We start from the raw sequence: 23496 nt of genomic DNA on the forward strand, positions 1-23496 counted from the left end.
CTCACGGGCCCAGCCGCTCCGCGGCATGTGGGATCTTCCCAGACCGGGGCACAAACCCGCGTCCCCTGCATCGGCAGGCAGACTCTCAACCACTGCGCCACCAGGGAAGCCCCCTTTTTTTTTTTTTAATTAATTTATTTATTGGCTGCATTGGGTCTTTGTGGCTGCACGCGGGCTTTCTCTAGTTGCGGCGAGCCGGAGCTACTCTTCGTTGTGGTGCGCAGGCTTCTCACTGTGGTGGCTTCTCTTGTTGCGGAGGACGGGCTCTAGGCATGCAGGCCTTAGTAGTTGTGGCACACGGGCTCAGTAATTGTGGCTTGCAGGCTCCAGAGCACAGGCTCAGTAGTTGCGGCGCACAGGCTTAGTTGCTCCACAGCAATGTGGGATCTTCCGGGACCAGGGCTCGAACCTGTGTCCCCTGCATTGGCAGGCAGATTCTTAACCACTGTGCTACCAGGGAAACCCTTATAGTGAGTTCTTAATAAACACTATCTATTATTTTGTATTTAGCGCAATGCCTGACATATAGTCAGCACTCAATAAATGGTTCTAAATTATTCTAAAGGGAAAGCTCTTAATGTCTCTTCAAGACACTTTGATCCTGTAATAAATACTGGTTTACCTAAAGCCTAATTGACAATGCCAGCATTCCAACTACCATTAATGGGATGCATTTTCACAAAATGTAGAAAGCTGGGCTTCTGAAAACTAAATTACCCTAGAAATAAGGGTACATTAAACACTGCACCTGAGCAGGACACATGTAAAGCACAAACAACTGCAAGATATTAAGTAGGTGCTCCGATGTGAACAAAAACGCAAAATAATTGCAAGCTGAAGAAACATCATAAAAATCAATGGATGCAGAGCCACAGACAATGATGCCCCTGCTTTGTTACAAAATGCTAAGATACAGCAGTGCTGAGCTGACCAGCTGGATCCACTGCCAGGAGTGCTGCTGTGAAAGTACATTGAAAAGACTTCAGCTCAATAACAAAAAAACAAACAACACAATCCAAAAATGGGCAGAAGACCTAAATAGATATTTCTCCAAAGAAGATATACAGATTGCCAACAAACACATGAAAGAATGCTCAACATCATTAAATCATTAGAGAAATGCAAATCAAAACTACATTATGATATCATCTCACACCAGTCAGAATGGCCATCATCAAAAAATCTACAAACCATAAATGCTGGAGAGGGTGTGGAGAAAAGGGAACCGTCTTGCACTGTTGGTGGGAATGTAAATTGGTGCAGCTACTATGGAGAACAGTATGGAGGTTCCTTAAAAAGCTAAAAATAGAACTACCATATGACCCAGCAATCCCACTACTGGGCATATACCCTGAGAAAACCATAATTCAAAAAGATACATGTACCACAATGTTCATTGCATCACTATTTACAATAGTCAGGACACGGAAGCAACCTAAGTGTCCATCGACAGATGAATGGATAAAGAAGATGTGGCACATATATACAATGGAATATTACTCAGCCATAAAAAGAAACGAAATTGAGTTATTTGTAGTGAGGTGGATGGACCTAGAGTCTGTTATACAGAGTGAAGTAAGTCAGAAAGAGAAAAATAAATACCGTATGCTAACACATATATATGGAATCTAAAAAACAAAAAAGAAAATGGTCATGAAGAACCTAGGGGCAAGACAGGAATAAAGATGCAGACCTACTAGAGAATGGACTTGAGGACATGGGGAGGGGGAAGGGTAAGCTGGGACAAAGTGAGAGAGTGGCATGGACATACATACACTACCAAATATAAAATGGATAGCTAGTGGGAAGCAGCCGCATAGCACAGGGAGATCAGCTCGGTGCTTTGTGACCACCTAGAGGGGTGGGATACGGAGGGTGGGAGGGAGGGAGATGCAAGAGGGAAGAGGTATGGGGACATATGTGTATGTATAACTGATTCACTTTGTTATAAAGCAGAAACTAACACACCATTGTAAAGCAATTATACTCCAATAAAGATGTTTAAAAATAAATAAATAAAATCAGTGTAAAAAAAAAAAACAAAGACTGATATATGTTGACCAAAAGTTATTTCAGTCCTGTAAAAATGAACTTCTTCCCATATGTTGTGTTAAACAGGGAATCATTGAGTTCTTGGGATGTCTTTTTGCTCATTGATTTATATGCATATTTTATAGAAGTGACTAGCATACAGTAGATACTTAATACATTTGGGCTAAATAAATGAATGAAGTGTGAAGAGTCCCACTAGAAGAAGAGACATTGGGGATCCTTTAGACTAAGCAGGGCCATCACCTCCAAGGGACACTACTCCATATGATTCCTGAGATATCTACCCAGGGTCTCCACCAGATACCTCCAGATGCTATGATTTCCTGGGTTCTGGCTTTGATGCACATTTTCCTTCTGGAGATGAAGTAGCTGAGACTTCAGCTTTCCATCTCTGCTTGTCCTGGTCTTTCCCTCACATATGGCTTCCCTTCTGAGAACTCAGCCTTCCCTAGTTTCACTTCAGCCTCTTTTCACCTTGCAAGTCTCCACTCACTTCCCAGATGAAGCAGAGTCACTAGCTTCCCACTCCTTGGCTTTCTGTTCTCTATGTCTGTCACCCATGGGATAGAGGCCTTTGTGCAGCTGTGGCCCCTGCAGGCTCTAAAATTAACCTCTTGCGTTCTCAGTCCTTGCCTATTCTGCCCATTAACCCCTAAGACACATAGAGGAATACTACCCCCACCCCACAGCCATGTAAAAGGTCACAGCATTCCTAAATATTTCAAAGACTGAAGTCCATCGCACTTTTCCCTTGTTTCTCCTATAATTTTCTCCCTCAGCCTTCCAAATAAATTTGAAAGAGACAGAAGACTCTTTCCAGCCTCTTGGCATGGCTCTAGCTTTAGCTAAAATCTTTGACCTGTAGACTTCAGCACAGATAGCTTGAAATTTGGGCTTCCTCATAAATCACCAGGAGGGATAGAGATTCAAATCTCCAGTGATGATAAATACAGTCTCCTTCTCTGCTGCTGTGGAGAATACACAGCTTAATTGGGGTGGATTTTGAAGGATGCCTAAAGATGATGGCTGAGTCTGGAAGCTTCAGCGGCAATATCAGAACCATAGCTTAGTTTTGTCCTAAATTGCTCATTTAAATTATATCGCTCAGTTTGGATTGGAATAAAGCCACTCTAGATAATGAGTTTAAGGAAGGTCTGAATAGTCAGTCCATTTGGGCTACCTAAGAGGATATAGTTGTGTTTCTGTCCAGATTACTGTGCCTACTGATTGAAGCTGATTCAATACCCCTTAAATACCAGCTCAGATGTGTCTGTAATTTTTTTCAAACTTGGTGGCCTTCTCAGGCATCATCTTAAACTGATACGCTTAGGCTACACTCACTCCAGCTTTCTCTTCCTCTTTGAATTTGGGCAGGCAAGGACCACATTTACTTCTACCCAATATTTCCCCAAATGTTACCATACTTTAAAAATTCCACAGAGCTCCATGCCCATCGCATTTTATGTGAATGGCATTCCCAGGAGCCAAACACTTCAGCAGACTTCATTGCCTCACTGGAATTGAAACGGTGAGAGACCAACCTTGAGAACTATCTCTTCATGATAACTACTCTGTTTCTCTAATAGACTGTAATCCTGAGTGTAATATGTATCCCACTTTTTCCTAGGTTTCAAAATTTGTGGTCTGCCTCAGAGCTGGCATTTTGCTCCCCTAACAAGGTCTATGGTTTTCCTGGACTCTGTCCAAAAACCAGCAGCCAAGCAAAGTGTTCCTGAGATATGCAGAGAATATCAAAACTTCCAGTACACTTATAGTACCATGGAAGCTACCACCCTGGTGCTGGGAGTCCCACTTCTGATGGGGTATGTTCATCCCTCTGAGAATACAGATTCAAGGATTCTGAGACTTCCTTCCAACCAGTCTGACAGTGCCCCAGCTGAGGAACACCATTCTTTACATGCTGGATTGGGATGCAGTCATATTCTGGATGATTGTTTTCACAACTCCAGGGAGTTCTGGCCCATTCTCTCATATGACCCCGAATTGCTGCTGGCAACTCTGGCTCTTTGATGAACTGAATCAACCTAAATATGAGACTGTAAAGGTCAATTCTCTGGAATCATCTTCCCTCAAGACATTCCCTGACATGCATGATTGGGGCAGGCCACCAAGCTACAACAGTTGGTAGTACTTTTGGGGTTTGTGGGATATGACAGGAGAGATGTGGGAGGGATAGATAAACATACCTTCTTCCATACTTCTTCATCCTGACTTCCAAGCTTACCAAACTGCTTAAGGAAAATAAGCCAAGCATCATTAAAGGCCCCAAAGACATTTAAAAACCACAAAGATGGTCCACCCTGCATCTATTCAGTACACCCAGACTATCAGGGTCTTTCCTCTCCCCAAGCATATTGTTCTGAACATACCATGGAGGGATATTTCTCAAAGTATGTTCTAGAGACCAACTACATCAGAACCACTTGACATTCTTGCTTAAGATGCTTATTCCTGGGCCCTACCCCAGACCTACTGAATTAGAGTCACTGGAAATAAGCACCTGAAATTATTCTTATATCCACTAAAACTTGAAAATTACAGCTGTGGAAGCACCTTTCCTAACTCAGCCCTGACTCAGCATTTTCACAAACGTATTACACAAATTTCCCACTCCCTATCCCTTGCCCATCTAACCACCCAAAATTATATGATATGGGAGAAGAAGCCCTTAAGAACCAAAGCACAGAAAGCCTGAGAGTATTATTTGGAAGAGGGCCATGTTTCCAATAAGGACAAAAACAGGTTGTTACAACCGAGAACAGCATCCAATAGTCCAAAGATTAAGCCAAAGGTCCATTCACTTGTTCTAAATCTCTCCTGGTGCAGAAGACAGAATTTATAAGTTCAGGCTCAGCTGGACTGAGATGATCATCAGGGATCAGGATTCATTTTTATCTCTCGGACAGAAATTCTCCCTGTAATGGGTGAAATGACCATTGGCAGATCATTACATCCATCCCACTAACTTAGTCCAGCCAGGAGCAATAAAACCATCTTTGCTGATAGCTCTGAGGAGAGTGCCCTGGGGAGGACTTCCATCACCTTGATTTGGGGTGGTATGTGAGGTCCTTTAGAAAGAGGGCTAGTTATAATGTAGGGCAGGGTGACCAACTTGTCCCAGTTTGCCTGGAATTCTTCCAGTTTTAAAGCTGAGAGTCTATATACTAGGGAATCCCCTCAGCTCCAGGCAAACCTGGAAGATTGATCACCCTAGGTGGGTCAGCCATTTTTCTATTTGGAATGAGTTCTCCACAGGAAAAAGCAGTTCTGTTACAAAAGAAAGGGGGAAGAGGGGCTGAAGCAGGGGAAAATATTCACTTCACCCAGGCCAGATCCATCTTGTACCTGGGTGGAAGCATGGTAAAAGCCCCCAATTTGCCCCCCTTCTCTAAGGCAACACTGGGGCAGGTTGTCTTTCAGATCAGGCTGGGGCTGTGTGACTGGCCCAGGCCATCACCTCAGAGGGTTTCATCCCTTACTAAGCTCAACCAGGACCTGACTTCTATCTCCCAAGATTCTTTGCACCCTCTCTAGGTCCTTGTTCCTAGTTCCTGACCTTGATCTGACTCTCCACTCTAGTAACATGGCACCTTGCTCTTCGGCTTTCATCCCTGGGTTAACCCTGGTTTCTGGCTTCTGTGTCTCTGTATTTGTTGTAACTAATCTGCACACTCCTCTGATGCCATCGCTGCATCTTGCTTGCATTTGGCTTGACGTTCTTTCAGTAGGGTCTTAGCAGTCCATCTGCAGCTAAGGTTTGCCAAAGCCTCCCAACTCATGCAGTTCACCACTGCCCCCACCTGTTTTCAGGTGGAATTCAATGTGGCTGCCCATCAAAATCTGTCCCAAACTGTAAATTTAATCCTTGTAGTCACAGCTATTAGTTCTCTGACTTCACACACACACACACACACACACACACACACACACACACCCTCTGATCCTTACAACTCTGCAGTGCAGGCACTTTTTCCCATTTCACAAATGAGTACACTAAGGCTTAGAGGCTTAGAGGAGTGAAGTAAGTGGCCCACATTCGCAAAGCCAGTCAGTTCTGAAGTTAGAATTCAAAACCTTGAGCTGACTCTATTAGGCAATATGACAGTGGTAACTAGTTGAAACAAAGATCACAAATGACAACTTCTGAAGACTATTTTTTAAAGTTCTGCTCCATGTGTGTATCTATCCTTATATTACTGGCACTCAGCAGTGTCAAACACGTGGAATTTTTCAGAATTTAAAAACTAATCTCTACCTCTACAACTTAAATAGTAAAGAGGTTATTTTAAAATGTATCTTAAGATTGTTTTCCAGTAACTGATGGAGTAGCATCTAGGCTTAGAATTCTAAATTTATTTACTTTCAATTACATACATTGCACCTTTTCTTTTCATGGGCCAAATATTGTTCTAAACCAGTGGTTCTCAATGTGTGGCCAGTGACTCTTGGGGTTTGTGAGGTCATAACTGATTTCATAACAATATTAAGTTATTATTTGCCTTTCACTCTCATTCTCTCATGGGTACATGAAGCTACGTGATCTGAGATTCTGTAACAGATTGACTGCAAAATCAGGCATGAGAATTCAAATATCTTCCCTTACATCAGACACTAAAGAATTTTTAAAACATGTAAAACGTTGCTTTGTTTCTCACCAAAGCTTTTCTTTCAGAAAGTACAGTTATTTTTCACAAACATGTGTTGTTTATGGTAGCATGAAATGTTTTTAAAATAAATGAATAAACATGTTTTAAATTTCTGAGTTGTAATTTTGAATTAAATGGTAAATATCAATTGGCATAACTCACATAAACAAAAGTTCTTTGTGGTCCTCAATAATTTTTAACAGTATAAAGGAGACCAAAATGTTGAGTATTCCTGTTCTAATTAAGAGATTTTTTGTGGTGAAATTCTAAATTAAAAGCTCTCTCTAGTATTAATAAACTTTGATATTCTAGAAAGCGGGGAAAGATAGGGATATTTTACAAATTAGTCAAGTGTATTATTATTACAAAAAAAAAAGAAACACAATAAACTTGTGATTTGAAATACCTGTCAGTCACTCATTACAGCTGTTCATCAATGTCTGGCACAGCACTCATCTGAGTCATTGTATTTATGGCTTTAATAATATTCCTAATGATTAGCAATTCATTTAAATTGAACTAAGAAATAAAACCTAAGGGAAGAAAGTTAGTGACAAAATCTAAGAATATTTTTAAAAGTCTTGAAAAAATAAGCCTTGGTTTGTTTTCTTTAAATGGGATATCCAGTAGGAAAATTCTTAACGGCAACTTAAAGAATTGAGGCATTCAAAACAAGGTTTGCAGATGAATTCAATAATCACTTCAGTTGAATTAGGAAGAAGTGAAAGTGAAGATTTAAAGATATAAAGTGCATTCAGGGAAGGGAGAAACATCTACAACTGAAGAACACAAAGATCTTGTCTGCAATCATCTCATTTATCCTTTCTTCTCCATTCTCTGATCTACAACTTAAGAAGGGGCTTAAATCTTTTCTCATTTATTTTCCCTTTGAATCCGATCAAGCGGCTGTTGAAATAGTTTTAAATGAGAATAGCAACATGATTACACTCACTAAAAAGATTTGATGTGGGAAAGGCAAACGTGATCCCTTTAAAGTCATCATTTTTATTCAGATATCTTTTTAGCTCACCAATTTTGCTTAGTAAAAGTATATTGGCAGCATTTCAGGGGTTATTTCTTGCGGCCACTGTAATAAGAAGGAGTCTTAACTGTTCTGTCATTTCACGACACACACTCAGTGGCAAGTGTGCTTCTGAGGCCTGAAGGCAGGAGAAGCCTGAGAGAGGGACCCTGTCCTCTGAGAGCTGCCCAGTCTAGTGGAGAAAATTACAGTGAGGCTCAAGTTGACTTGATGTTTTTTTCCCATTTATTTTATTGTATGACAGTTTACTTCCCCTGGGTGGTTCCTCTCTCCTTCCCTTTCTCAGACAAACCTAAACTGTCTACTAATGCATTCATTTACTAACTTAAATAAAAGTGAATTCATTTTGAGAATTTTGCCGCAGCCGTTTAGATTATTGAAGGCACTCTAAGTTGCCATAAAAACTTAGCTGGAAACCCATTTATTTATCACCAGGCTTCAAGTCTCCACACAATTTAAATAATTTTCCAGAAACAGTGATGCTTTTTGTTGGAACAGAAGTTAAGAGTATTGAATGAGGGATGGAGAATGGAAGAATTTTTATTTCAACTGTTAGGATATATCTTGAGAAAGTAGGCAAACTGCTTTTGAAGAAGAGCAGGAAAATTATGGCTTTGAGTTTTTTGTACTATCTGTAACCTTGATCCTTGGATATTTGCCCTAGATTTCATAGCCTTAGAGTAGTGGTGCATTTTAATTAGAAATATCAAATATCTGCTTATTCAAATACTCTACTAAAGTTGTGTCTGGGAAACACAAAAACAATAAAATATAGGCCCTTGCCTTCTGGATATTTAGAGATATTTAGGAAGAAAAAAAAACACCTAACAAAATGATTAAATGGTAAAAAAGCAAACCTGCCAAAAAAAGGAGAAATGGAGTCCATCCTCCACTTAGCCCATTTTTTCTCCAGACACTATTCCACATTTAGAGAACTTCTAGATTTAATACATTTCTTGAACACATGAAAACTCAAATTTAATAACTAGGCATTTAAATATGTGCATGTATGAATATAAGATTGGGAAGCTGGAATAAGAAAAGGCATCTCAAGTGATCTGCTTATAAGCCAAGACCGAGGGGACCTTTTTACTGTAGCAGAAGGCTCTCTGAATGTTACACACCATACTGTTATACTTCTAAGGTCACACAACCCATTTGCATCTCTATCTTCTGGAATGTTAAATGTCAGTAGATTTGCCAGTAAATTAACAAATTTGTTGATTAATTCTATTGAAGTAGATATAACCCTAAAGATGTCTTGTTACACTTCCAAACAGTGATGAGTATATTCAAGACAATCTCCTCAAAAATCGATTGAGTTTTCAAAGACCCTCTTGAAATAAAGACTCCTGGTTTCCCCTCATTATCCATTTCCTTTTCTTCTACAGTAGTAAAATCTCCAATTTTAAGATGGATATAGGGCTACCTTAAATTAACATTAAAAATTTTCACCACCTCTTGCAGCTATCTGTGGACTTGTGACTAATTTCTGGCTGATGGTATATGACTATCATATGAAATTTCCGCCTTCTCTTTCCTCCTCTCTGCTGCAAGCATCTTAGACCATGAGGTGATCTTATTAATCAAGGCCGTACAAAGCAAAGCAACAAGATAAAAAAGCTGGGTCCCTGATACCTTACTAATCCCAGACCATTATTTCCCAACATTGTATAAGAGAGAAATAAACTTCTATATTTATAAAGCCATGATTATTTTGTGTCTTCTTTCACTGCAGCCAAACCTAAGTTTAATATTCATCTTAATTCTAAATTAAAAACAATCATTTAGAATTGCACATTTGAATATGGTAGCCACTATTCACAGGTGTGTCTATGAGCACTTGAAATGTGGCTAGTCTGAATTTAGATATACTGCAAGGATAAAATATATACTGGATTTTGAAAACTTCATATGAAATAAAGAATGTAAAATCACTCATTAATGATGTTTTATATTGATTAGATGTTGAAATGAAAATATTTTGATATGTTGGGTTAAAAAAATATCATTAAAATTAATTTCATCTGCACAGTAAAGGGAACCATCAACAAAATGAAAAGGGAACATACTAAATGGGAGAAAATATTTGGAAATCATATGTATGATAAGGGGTTAATATTCAAAATACATAAAGGACTCATACAGCTGAATAGCAAAGAAACCAAATAATCCAATTAAAATATGGGCAGAGGATCTGAATAGACATTTTTCCAAAGAAGACATAGAGATGGTCAACAGACACATGAAAAGATGCTTAACATCACTAACCATCAGGGAAATGCAAATCAAAACCACAATGAGATACCACCTCACACCTGTCAGAATGGCTATCATCAAAAAGACAAGAAATATGTGTTGTCAAGGATATAGCAAAAAGGGAACTCTTGAGCACTGTTGATGGGAATATAAATTGATGCAGCTATTGTGGAAAACAGTATAGAGGTTCCTCAAAAAATTAAAAATAGAACTACCATTTGATCCAGCAGTTCCACTTCCGGGTATTTGTCTGAAGAGAACAAAAACACTAGCTTGAAAAGATATATGGACCCCCAGATTCATTGCAGCATTGTTTACAAGAGCCAAGATATGGAAACAACCAAAGTGTCCACTGATAGATGAATGGATAAAGAAAAATGTGAGATATATATGTATATATACATATGTAAAACTCAGCCATGAAAAAGAATAAAATCTTACCATTTGTGACAACATGGATTGACCTTGAGGCATTATGCAGAGTGAAATAAGTCAGACAGAGAGAGACAAATACTGTATGATCTCACTTACATATGGAATCAAAAACAAACAACAACAAAAGAAAACCAAGCTCACAGATACAGAGAACAGATTGGTGGTTGCCAGAGGTGGAGGTTGGGGGTAGGTGTGATGAAAGGGTAAATGGAGTCAAAAGATACAAACTTCCAGTTATAAAATAAATAAGTCATGAGGAATTAATGTGCAGCATGGCAACTATAGTTAATAGTGCTGTATTGCATATTTGAAAGTTGCTAAAAGAGTAAATCTTAAAAGTTCTCATCAAAAGAAAAAAAATCTGTAACTAAGTATGGTGATGGATATCAACTAGACTTACCGTGGTGACCATTTCACAATACATACAAATATCAAATCATTACATTGTATACCTGAGACTAATATAATGTTGTATGTCAATTATACTTCAATTAAAAAAAAGACTTTTCTGATGATAATATATGTGATATTTTAAATATTGTAAAAACATTAATTTTACACGTTTGTTTTACTTTTTTACTATGGCTAATAGAACATTTAAAATTACATATATGCATATGAGATTAAGAGATACAAAGTACTATATATGAAATAGATAAGCAAAAAAGGATATATTGCATAGCACAGGGAAATATAGTCATTATTTTGTAATAACTTTAAATGGAGTATAATCTATAAAAATATTGAATCACTATGTTGTGCAAAAACTAATATAATATTGTAAATCAACTATACTTCAATAATAAATAAATAAGTAAATCATTAAATCAATCAATCAATCAATATTTTAAAAATAAAATTACATATATGGCCCACATTTTGTTTCTACTGAACAGGGTTGATCTAGAATACAAACTTTTTAATATGGGGGTCAGTAGCTGTCTTCACTGAAGATGAAAACAGACAAAAAAATGTAGAGTCTATAGAATTTCAGATTTAGGTCAGGCTTGGAGATAAACATTCTGTCAATAGGAATTTTAAAAAATTAAACTGAAAGATTGCTAACATATCTTTTAAATGAAGAGTATCTGGGACGATTTTTTAATGTGAGTCTGTTTTAAGACAAAAGGTGAATTAAATGGCCAAGGTCTCATAAGCACACAAATTTTAAAACTCTGATAACTCTGATACAAAATGCACTATCTTAGGTAAAATTCTTCAGTATATGTATAAATACATATATACAAATGAAAATACATATGAGACATTAACATTATATATGTATTAGCTTTTATCATATGTTACTAATGTTTTCAAGGGCATGAAAGGCTTATTTTTGAGGTCCTGGATTTGATTTAAGAGGGTCATTTAAAGTTAATTATAATCTAATGTTCAGCTTGGTATTCATCTTGTATATGCACAATTAAAATTCTGCTTCTATTCAGGTGTTGTGTTTGCAGGTTGGATCATATAATGATCATTCTGGCATAGCTAGCAAAATGGTGCTGGCCACCACTAGGAATTGCCTCAGAGTTCTCTGTATTTAATAACAGTGTTACATCTTTTTCCAAGATCTCTTGTCAAGTGAACAGATGTGTACTTTAGCCATGGTTTGTAAAGCAAATCAAGTGTTTTTATGTACGCTGGCTCTAATTTCTACAGATACTGTCATCTTTGTGTACATGTGGCTAAGAAGTAAGCCTGTAGTAACAGTATAGCAAACTTTCACTTTCCCGAAATTGAAAAAGAGTTCCTTATTCTGAATAATGGAAATACTCTGTTTTTTTCAGTGTCAATATTCATTTTAAATTACAAACATTTGGATTACGCAAAAGTACACTTAACCCAAACTATAGAATTAGGCTTTAAAAAGCAAATAAATAATACCTCTTTCTTTCCTTCCCAAGCTTGGAACCAACTGGGAAATAGACATGAGACAGATAACTGGAGATTAAAATATCAGCTTTAATACTGGAAAAGTCATTGGGAGAATCTTTGTGTATCTGTATAGAAAGGCTCACTAGCATCCCCTATTCCCACTAGATCTTGCTAGAGCGCACTCAAGGGAAAATTTGGGTCTATTCAGGGGATTCACTTAGGCAAAATTGCTGCCTCCCACTAATCTGGGGGCATCAACAGATGAAATCAGGAGCAAATCTCCTGTAGTAGATTGGGAGTGGGGAAGGGGGGTGGGGTCTCACATTTGCTCTCTTAACTTCTCAAATATTTTACTGTAAAATACTACAGATGGAAAAGAAATGAGGATAAATCTATACAAAGTCAAAGCAGCCCTAGTTTGGTGTATGTGGGTGTAATGCTTACCTACACTTTGTGATATAAAGGTTGTGGGGACAGCCACTCTCTCTACAGTGCACGTCTGCTGGTTTTGCCTTCCCAGCATTCAACGTTCTGGTAAGAACACCTCAATTTTTCTTCAAGTATCAACTCTCTTCTTACAGTATACCTGAGATTCTGGTGGACCTGACCCCACCCCTCAGCCCAGGCCAATCAGAGCATTCCAGTTGAGCATATGACCCAAGTTAGGCCAATCAGGCTTGAATACCAGAACTTGTGTTGAAACTAGTAGGAAAAAGACCCCCTCTTTCCATTAGGGTCCTTAAGCTGGCAGATGGCACTATGTGGAGATGCTCCTCTCTGAAAATGAATCTGATTAAAATAGATCAGAGTCATGGAGAAACTGAGTCCAGATATTTTCATTTGAAATGAATCCTGGATGTGTAGCTTTCCCTAAACCTATTCCTACCCCTGGACATTTGACCTGTTGCTTGTGAAGGTCAATTTTTTTCAATTTTCTTAAACATTTGAATTGGATTTTCTTCACTTAACATCAAAAAGATTCCAGGTTAATAAACTCCCTTGCCAAAAAAATTTTTTTTCCAGAAACCTAAAATTGTGCCACAAGAGGAATCTTTTCCTGGGAGAAGTATTATACTATCAATTCTTAGTGTTAACTATCATCTTAGTGTTAATTTTTTTACCAGTTTTTTTGAGAAAGGACAGTGGGATAATGGATATTTTTATCAAGGATGATTGTATTTTTTCTAAGGAAAATAAAGAGATAAAGAAGCTAATTTCTTCATCATCGAATCAGCTTCTAGTTAGAGCTTGATAATTAGCTAGGGTATCTCAACATGACTGATTACTAACAGCATCTGGAAAAGTTTTTAAAACACAAATTTATGAACCTTACTCTAAACCTACTGAATGGTATTCTCTGGGATATGTCCTTAGAATCTTAAAAACATTCTACAAGTGATTCTAATAATCAGATAGGTTTGCAAACAATAGGTTTGCAGTCTATTTTGGCTTAGACTAAGGTGGTGGTTCTTTAGCCTAGTGGTATTCATTCATTCATTTATTCATTCAGGCATTATTTTTAGGTTTCTACTTTGTTATTATCTACAGAAATGCAAGGATGAATGAGATGTAGCCCTGACTCATAAAGATCACAGTCTGGTTGAAGAGACTCACCATAGATAAATGTGCTATATCTGTAATGGAAGCATGAACCAAAACCTGGGTGCAAGTTGGGAAGAGAGAACAGCTTACTCTGCTGGGGTATTGAGTGAAGATGTTGAAAGGGATTTGTAGGATAAGGTAGGCAGGAAGGGGAAAAAAGCATTTGAGGCCTAGGAACTAGTAGGTACAAAAGGGTAATGTGGTACAAGGCCTTGCAATACTCTGGAAATAAGTTTGGTGTGGATGGAGGAATTGCTGCCAAGTGGGGTGTGGGGTTGAGGAAGCAAGAGGTAATTTGAGCTTGTATTTTATGAAGTGCTAAAAATTTGGGATTTTCTTGTGTGGCCCCACTGGTATTCATAATCCATAGATCCTACCACTCTTATCCCCTTACCTTCTTCATGAAGTCACTTCCTTCCACATCCAGCTTAAATTCCAAGGTCAATCACTATTAACCTTCCTGTGAATACACTCTCAAGCTATCCGCGCTCTTTCACTTTGCTGCATATATCTGGCCAAATTCAACTCTTCTTATCTTCCATGCTAGCAGCCACACAGCTGACTGTGGATGGAGGAAAATCACAACCGTACTGACAAGTATCACTTACACTCCTGATCACTAAACTCATAAGAAAGTAATGCTGTTAGGCAATCATATGCTGTTGCCCTAGTCCACTCACTCACCTGGATCATTACATCGTACTTTTTCATCTCTCATCAAACCTCAGCATCTTTCCAAATTCTTACTCTCAGATGACCTTCTTTCGACTTCACTGAGAAAACTGAAACCATGAAAAGAAGGCTTCTACACACCTCTACCACCATATATACCTACCCACCTGCTTCTGTATGAATCCACTGTACCTGATCTCCTGTCCAAGCTCTTAGCTAGGGCTAACCCTGTGACCTGTGTGCACCCACCTTCTCTCACTCCTCAAGGATGTTCCTCTTCTATCTCCTGGATACATTTTGGTCCCCACTGGATCATTCTAATTAGCATAAAAGCATGCTGTTATTCTCCCAACTTGAAAACTATCTTCATTGACCCTACTTCTCCTCTAGCTTATGCTCCCATTTCTCTTCTTCCTTTTATAGCAAAACTCTTTGAAAGAGTTTTCTGTAATACTCATGTTCTCCAATTTCTCTCCTTCCATTCTTCTTGAACCCACTCCTTAGAAACTGTCCATCTTCCTTGACCTATCATTACTCAATTTTCTTCATTTGGCTCTAGAACACCATACTTTCCTGGTTTTCATCCCACTTTTTTGGCTAAGATTCTTAGTCTTTGGTGGTTCTTTCTCATCTCTCTTAAGTAACCAAGTGTCCCACAGCTTAATCTTTCAACCTCTTCTCTTTTCTACCCACACCTACTCTTTTGGAAATTTAATCCAGTCTAATGACTTTAAATATCATTTTTAGGCTGATGAAATTTGTATTTCCAGCCTGGATCTCTCTCCTGGACTCCAGACTCATAAGTCCAACTTCTTACTTAGCTTTTCTATTTGCATTTCTAATAGGAATCTTCAACCTAAAATATCCAAGTCTATGCTTTAATATCCTCCCACCCCTAAATCCTGTTTCATTTGCAGCTTTCCCTTTTCAGAAAATGCCATGTCTTTTCTACAACTGCTCAGGTCAAAGCCTTGGAATCATCCTCTCATTTTTTTCACACCCCACATCCAGTCCTGTATAGTCTTCCCCAGACATCATCATGATTCATGCCTTGCCTCCTTCCAGTCATTACTCAGATATCATCTACTGACAGTGGCCTTCCCTGGACATCCAATTTGAAATTGCATAAACACAAACACACACACTTCTTATCTCCTTTCTCTTCTTTACTTTTCTTCTTAGCACTTATCTCTAGCTAACCTGCTATACATTTTATTTATTTGTCTTTTCTCCATTAGAATGCAAGCTACATAAAGATAGATATTTTAACTTATTTTGTTCATTAACTGTATCTCTAGTGTCTAGAAGAGTGCTTGGCTCACAGTGGAAGTTCAATAAATATTTGCTGAGTTAATGAATGCACAAATGAACACACATGTAAAGGATGATGCATGGGAGGTCTATTAAAGCATGACTTTATCAGATCTGTTTTGTAAGACCATAACCGTGGAGGTAATGAGGAAGAGAGGCTAGTGGGCAAAGATTAGTGGCTGGAAAATAATTTAGAGGCTATTGATAAAAAAAAATTTTGCACCCTGAACTAAGGCAGTAGTGTTAGAAATAGAGAGAAGGAGATGAGCTGGACCAACTGGGGCAGGAATTAGGAAAGAAAATGGGATGGTCAAAGTGTATATAGGGATGTTAGTATGAGTTAACTTGCCTCATACCTGAGGTGGGGCAGAAAAGTCTGGCTACACTCTTCTTGTCTCTGCCTGGCTCAAACTGGGCTCTGCTCTCAACTCTAATCTTATTTCTGGCTCTTTTATTAAGCTCTGCTTTGGATCCCTTCCTGTATGTATAACTTTGGGCAAGATACTTTCCCCTTCCTAACAGTACCTGCAATTATTTCCTAGAGCTGCTATAACAAATTACCACAAACTGGGTGGTTTAAAGTGGAAACTTATTCTCTCACAGCTCTGAAGGCTAGAAGTCTGCAATCAAGGTGTGGGCAAGGTCATGCTCTCTCTGAAGGTTCTCAGGAAGAGTCCTTCTTTGTCTCTTCCTGGGTTCTGGTGTGTGCCAGCTATCCTTGGCATTCCTTGGCTTGCAGGTGCATGACCGTAATCTCTGCTTCTGTCTTCACATGATTTTCTCTCTGTGTCTGTGTCTTCACATGGCATCCTTATAAGGACACAGTCACTGGAGTTAGGGGCTACTGTAATCCAGTATGACTGCATCTTAATTAATTACATCTGTGAAGAACCTAAATCTAAATAAGGTCATATTGTGAGGTTCCACATGGACTTGAATTTTGGAGAGACACCACTATCTTCCAGAGAAAGGAGGTGGACATTTAGGGTAAACTATCATTATCAATTTGTGTTTTATAAATCACAATCTTCATCTTGGAATTTCCTGTAAGTTTGCAGATGAAAAAAATTATTTGCTAACTCTTGCTTTCCCAAAGAAAGTGAAGGAGGGATAGGATTCTATGGGTGTGTTCTAGAGGCCTAATACACCAAAGCGATCAAAATAAGAGACTGTTCATATAAAGCCCTTGGCATATTACTTGATATTCATACATTCCACAAATCTTTCTTGAGCACTTGCTATGTGACAGCCACTAAGGTAGATACTGGGAACACAACAGGAAATGAGAGAGATGCGATTCCTGCCCTCACAGAGCTCAAAGCGTAGTGGTGGAGGCAGACATTAAACATTCAGCAAAGATATAGGTGTAAGAGTAAATACAAATCCAAAAAGAAAAAGAAATTAATTTTCCCTGGTATAAAAATGGTAAAGAGACTCTTCTCTCCTCCTTTTCTTTCAGAGCATTTCTTTAGAATACTTGTAATTGCGAATTCTTTCTTTGTCCCTTTTAAAAACCTAAGCCTCTTGACAACTTTATAACCCAGGAATGTCTTTCTCAAGGACCTTGGAGCCATCTTTTTGAAATGGAATCATCAAGGAAGATAGTGTCAGAGAAAACCAGAGCCAGACAGAAATTTAAGTGGTGAAGGTAAATTTCATGCAGGAACTATTGTAATAGGGGAAGAGAGACATGAGTATAAAGCTCCATTCTGAATACAACAAGGACAAGTGGGGACTTACAGCCAAGGAGCAAGGTAAAGAGGGGTCAGTGGATGAAAAAAAATTGCCAAGAGGAAACATCAAGGATAAGGGGGTTTCTGGCCAAAAGAACTTGATAGAATTATTAAGGAAGGCAGGATGGTAAGATATTGTGGGGAGGGGAAGTGTGGAGGGAGGAATTTGATCAGATAATCATGGTTGGGAGATTTTCCCCCTATTACAAATGAGAACTCGGGTTAGTGAATGTGCTGGCTGTCCCCTGACCTTCTATTTAATACGGCCTGTGGTTTTGGTCCTCCCCGACCTTTGCCTTTGCAGTATATTATTTTTTTTAACATCTTTATTGGAGTATAATTGCTTTACAATGCTGTGTTCGTTTCTGCTGCATAACAAAGTGAATCAGCTATATGTATACATATATTCCCATATCCCCTCCCTGTTGCATCTCCCTCCCACCCTCCCTATCTCACCCCTCTAGGTGGTCATAAAGCACAGAGCTGTGTTATGTAGCTGCTTCCCACTAGCTATCTATTTTACAGTTGGTAGTGTATATATGTCCATGCTACTCTCTCACTTCGTCCCACATTACCCTTCCCCGTCCCCGTGTCCTCAAGTCCATTCTCTATGTCACGTTCTCTTGTTTAAGGACTAGTTATCATTTGAGAACATGTATGGGATGGGTTGTATCTGCTTGGCTATATAAAAGGGTTAGGTTTCTTTCTGTCTTCCATCTCTTCAGGGGATTGCCTGTGATATGAATCATATTCTGGTTTAACATTTATTCAGTAATAAAATTGCTTTCTTTTCCTTCTACCTTTGTGGAGAGGTTTTCTGGGTAGCCAGGAGATTTTGGTTTTAATTATATTTCCCCAAAAAGGGGAATGAGAATTGTCAAGCACTACTGGTGGGAGGGAAATCTGGGACAGCCATTCTGGAAAGTTATCAGATGATATCTAGTGAAGTATATGTTTGCTTTTTGCCCAATAATTCTATTCCTGGCATATACCCCAGAGAAAATGTCCTTAAGAAAACAATTTCAAGGCTGTTCAATACTCTATTGTTTATTGTAGTCAAAATAGGTGCCCATCACTAGGGGAACAAATGAAAGATAAAACATGGTAGATATATATTATGGAATAATGTGCATAATACAGAAACAATGAACTACATGAACATACAGAAACAAGGATAGATCCTAAGATAGCACTGAATGAAAGAGAATCAAAATACAATTTATAGCACAATAACTTATTTTTTCAAAGAAATTAACTTTTATTTGAAAGGAGACTACCCTTCCCCTCACTATTTCTAAGGACTCTATACAATAGCCTACTTAAACCATTTCCCCAATACCAAAATTTCTAACAGCAAAGCATACAATTGCTCTAAATAATAAGGCTTGTCCTTCACTGATTAAACTTCAAAAATTTCAACACAAAAATCAAACTTTACGTTTTTAAGTTTTAACAAATGTATTTTAAATACAACATGTTTTGTAGCAGTCCACAAGCTCTTCATCTCTAAAAAAAGGACATAATTTTTAGGGTTCAAAAATTCCATTCTTCAAAAGAAATGACCAAGTGCTTTCTTCTATAGCTTCAAACTTTCTACACTCAATTATTTGATTGCTCCATGCCACCCCAGACAAACCTGACATGACTGAACTACTTTATGTTACTAACTTCCCCAAAAGAAAGTTTAAAAAGGAGTTTGTGGTAAATGCAGCTCTCTAATACCATGTCTAATACAATATCTAACACAAAAGAAGCTTTAAAAAGATCATTTCTTTCTTCATTCGATTAGGCAGGAGTTAATTTTCTGTAAAAGCAACAAACAAACAAAAAACCATTTACAAAAGCATAACATTAGGGGTTCCTGTTTTACTCAAGATGCTTAACTACTCAAAATGACAACAATTACATCTTTAAGAATATAATAAAAGGGGTGAAAACAGCAATACAATCGACAAAGTGTAGATGCTAAATAAACCAAAGATGTTTTTAAGGGTTCTTTTTAAGGAGTAGGAAGGATTAGAAGCTTGGAGAAATCCAGAATTAAACAAAAAAAGAGAAAGGGAAAAAAAGAAAAAGAAAAAGATGTCCTCAACAGCAGCCACTCTGTTTATCAATAGCGTTTTGGGCTGTAGGAACAAGATCTTGATCGTGATCTGTATCGACTATAGTAAGGAGAAGGTGATCTTCTTCTGTACCGGTAATCATCATCTTCATATCTGTCGTACCCACGATCATATCCTCTATCATAGTAAGAATCTCGACGTCTGCCACCTCCTCCATCTCCACCTCCACCTCCACCTCCACCACCACTGTGAGTTGGTCTGCCTATGTATATGCCTGGTGTAGGTGTGTGCACTCTCTTGGTGATAGAATAATCTACACGAATTCTTCTACCATCCAGCTCCATTCCATTTTCCCTTTCCATAGCCTCCTTTGAGTCATCTATTCTCTCAAAATAAACAAAAGCAAATCCTTGTGATCGTCCAGTTCACTGGTCATAAACCACATTGACACCACTCAATGGTCCATATCAAGAAAATACTTTGTGAAGATCTCTCTCTGTCGTGTACAAACTGAGGCCAAACACTCCTAGACAAGTGTTGGGATCTGGATTTGCCCTGCTGCCTGTATGGCTTCTCTGGTTAGACACTGGAGAATGACTTTGGCTCCTGCGACGCCGGTATTCTGGTGTATAGGACCTACTTCGAGATTGTCTCCTATGAGAGTGAGAATGGGATCTGGATCAAATGTAACGTCTATGAGAATGCCTCCTTGACCTCGACCTGGATTTTAATCTTGATCGAGAATGGGATTCAAAGTGTTTGGAAACTCTTGATGGACTATGAGATCCTGACCTGCTCTCTGATTTTACATGAGCAGGAGTTCCCGTTGGAGATTTTGACGGAGAGCGAGGTTCTCTGCCCTCGAAGTTGTTCTCTTTACATCACTCATGTCGGCCAGGCACTCCCCAGAACTAAATAAGAGACAGGTCTCGGCTTGAGGGCCGATGGCCTAATCAACCAGCTGACTGGACCGTGGGGAGGAGGAAAGAGTTGGCAACAACAGCCGCTCCACTCCACTCCCACTCGGTTGCAGGCTCTGGCAAAAATCCACAATAACTTTTTATAAATAAAAAATACAGACACACAAAACAGTACGGCCTGTTTTTCAAAGATAGATGCACAACTCAAGGTTTATAAGAAACATCAAATGTATGCCTATTATTGGGATGGGGGTGGGACTGGATATAAAATAAAACAAGGGCCTTATATAGACAAATGTCGATAATGTGCTGTGATCTGAGGAATACAATCAACTTTCTGAGCCTCAGGTATAATAAATAAATAAAAGACACAAAAGAAAGGAGGTAGAGGAAAGAATTCTCCCACACAAAGAACTGGTCAGCTCTCTAGCGAATTAAGACTACCATCCCTTCTTAAATTCACTATCCTTCAATTTGCTACCATAAAGCTAAATACAAATAGAATTAGGAAGGTAAAATAAGGAGGTTATGTTGTCTGAAGTGGAGTATCTTTTTACAATTCCGTTCTGGCTGCCTTTTAAGAAAAGCTTGTGCATTAATTATATGTCAACAAATCATGGACAAAGATTATTTAACATTTTTAGATAGACTCATTAGAAATAGCATTCTGTTGGTCTAATTAAAGTTTTATTTCAGGATAATTCCTACCTTTTAATTGAATAATATATATTCATTGCCAGACATGAGTAATAAGAGGGCCCCTGCTGATGACTTTATATGCACCACAAAATTATCTCTTCCGCTGCCAAAGTAAACCCTGCCTTCATGTTTTCATGATATATCAAATTTAAACATGTGACAGCAAATTTTCACAGATAATCTAATAAAATCATTAACTGGAAAGCACTCATTTGCATAAGGATCAAATGTCAACAAGAATATAAAAATTAAATTAGCATTTGAAATCTCCAGACTTTGGGTTCTCTGGAATTAAACTTGAAGACATTACAAAGCCAAATTGTAATTAGATGTCTCCACTGTTGTCTACCAATAAGAATAGGGCTTTGGGGGAAATCAATTTAACCATCTATTCAAAAGATTTTAATAAAGAAAGATTTTCTTATTTAGGTCTATAGTCACCTCTATTTTGTTTAAGTAATTCCTCTTTAATTCAGGTGGTGACACGGTAAGTGTGCCATAATCAGTGGTAAGATAGCTTCCCAATTGTTTTCAGGTTCAAGATACCTTTATCCATAAATAAAGTAGATTTAAATTTATATGTTTTGGCCTTTGTCTAGGAGTATGAACAGACTGATGAATGAAATGAAGTCTTATTTCACTTAGAATGTTTTACTTTGCTTGACTTTTAGTGGCTTCTACTTCTGTTGTTTCTGGTACAGACACATAAAACCATATCATAAAGAAGCTTTAAAATAAGTAAAGGAGGGGCTTCCCTGGTGGCGCAGTGGTTGAGAGTCCGCCTGCCAATGCAGGGGACACGGGTTCGTGCCCCGGTCTGGGAAGATCCCACATGCCGCGGAGCGGCTGGGCCCGTGAGCCATGGCCGCTGAGCCTGCGCGTCTGGAGCCTGTGCTCTGCAACGGGAGAGGCCACAGCAGTGAGAGGCCCGCGCACCGCAAAAAAAAAAAAAAAAAAAAAAAAAAAAAAAAAAAAAAAATAAGAAAAGGAGATTAACAAGAATGGTCAGTGATTCTGTATGCTTTCTCTGGTTTTAACTGTAATCACCTTTTACTCCAAATACGATCTACAACACGCTAACAGGCAATTCTTGCTTTAAGAATTACTAGGACAAGGGCTTTAGTTTGGCAACTCACCAATGGTTATCAGTCTATAGCTATACAGGAACTCTGACTCAGTTGCTGACCAAATCCTTGAGCTTTACCTAGAAATAACATTCTTAAAATTACTCATTTATATAATATAACGAAAACTGTGTTAGCTTTCTCCTAGTCCTTTACTGGTTAGGAAAGTCACAATAAAAATTTCTAACAATATCAAAGTAGATAGTCTCTATACTTTTATGCAAGAGTTGCACCTCCCAAAATGAGAAGCTTGATGTAGATAATTCACCTAATTGATTTCTGATTCAATTTCTTAATTTAATTTAAATGTTTAAATTTCTAAACTATTGTTATCTAGATTTTACACTCTAAGACGAAAATTTACCCAGACAGGTCATCTTGTTCAACTAGATTTTCAGAGAAGTTAATACTAAAAGTACAAATATGAATCAGATTTTTTTTTTTTTTTTCGGTATGCGGGCCTCTCACTGTTGTGGCCTCTCCCGTTGCGGAGCACAGGCTCCGGACGCGCAGGCTCAGCGGCCATGGCTCACGGGCCCAGCCGCTCCGCGGCATGTGGGATCTTCCCAGACTGGGGCACGAACCTGTGTCCCCTGCATCAGCAGGCAGACTCTCAACCACTGCGCCACCAGGGAAGCCCTGAATCAGATTTTTCTGGGCCTTTTTTTTTAACCCTTAAACCATAAATATTTTAATTAATTTTTAACTAATTAATGACAGAAACTGAAATTTCTGTGAAATAAAAAAATGTACAGGTAAAATTATTTTTTCTTTTTCTATGTTTATGTATGTTTATAAACAGTCAATATTACAGATAAAATATTTGAAATGAAAATATATCTAAAAATCTGCACTCATATTTTTCATGAGAAAGCAGTTTTAAACTATAGTCTATTGAATAAGGCAGCCATCTGGTGACGGAAAAGAGCACTACAGACACTATTTTGCATGAACTGAACGTCATAAATATTCTACACAAATCAACTTAACCTCAAAAAACATAGTAGTACTCTCCAACAGAAATATAATAGAAATCACA

General features: G+C 38.2%; 1 pseudogene; it reads right to left on the bottom strand.

Moving 5' to 3' along the window:
• Positions 1–19555: 19555 nt before the first annotated feature.
• On the bottom strand, positions 19556–22834 carry LOC116748636 (annotated as a pseudogene).
• Between the last annotated feature and the right edge of the window lie 662 nt (positions 22835–23496).

This window comes from Phocoena sinus, chromosome 2 (genome assembly GCF_008692025.1).
Source record: "Phocoena sinus isolate mPhoSin1 chromosome 2, mPhoSin1.pri, whole genome shotgun sequence".
Lineage (NCBI taxonomy): Eukaryota > Metazoa > Chordata > Mammalia > Artiodactyla > Phocoenidae > Phocoena > Phocoena sinus.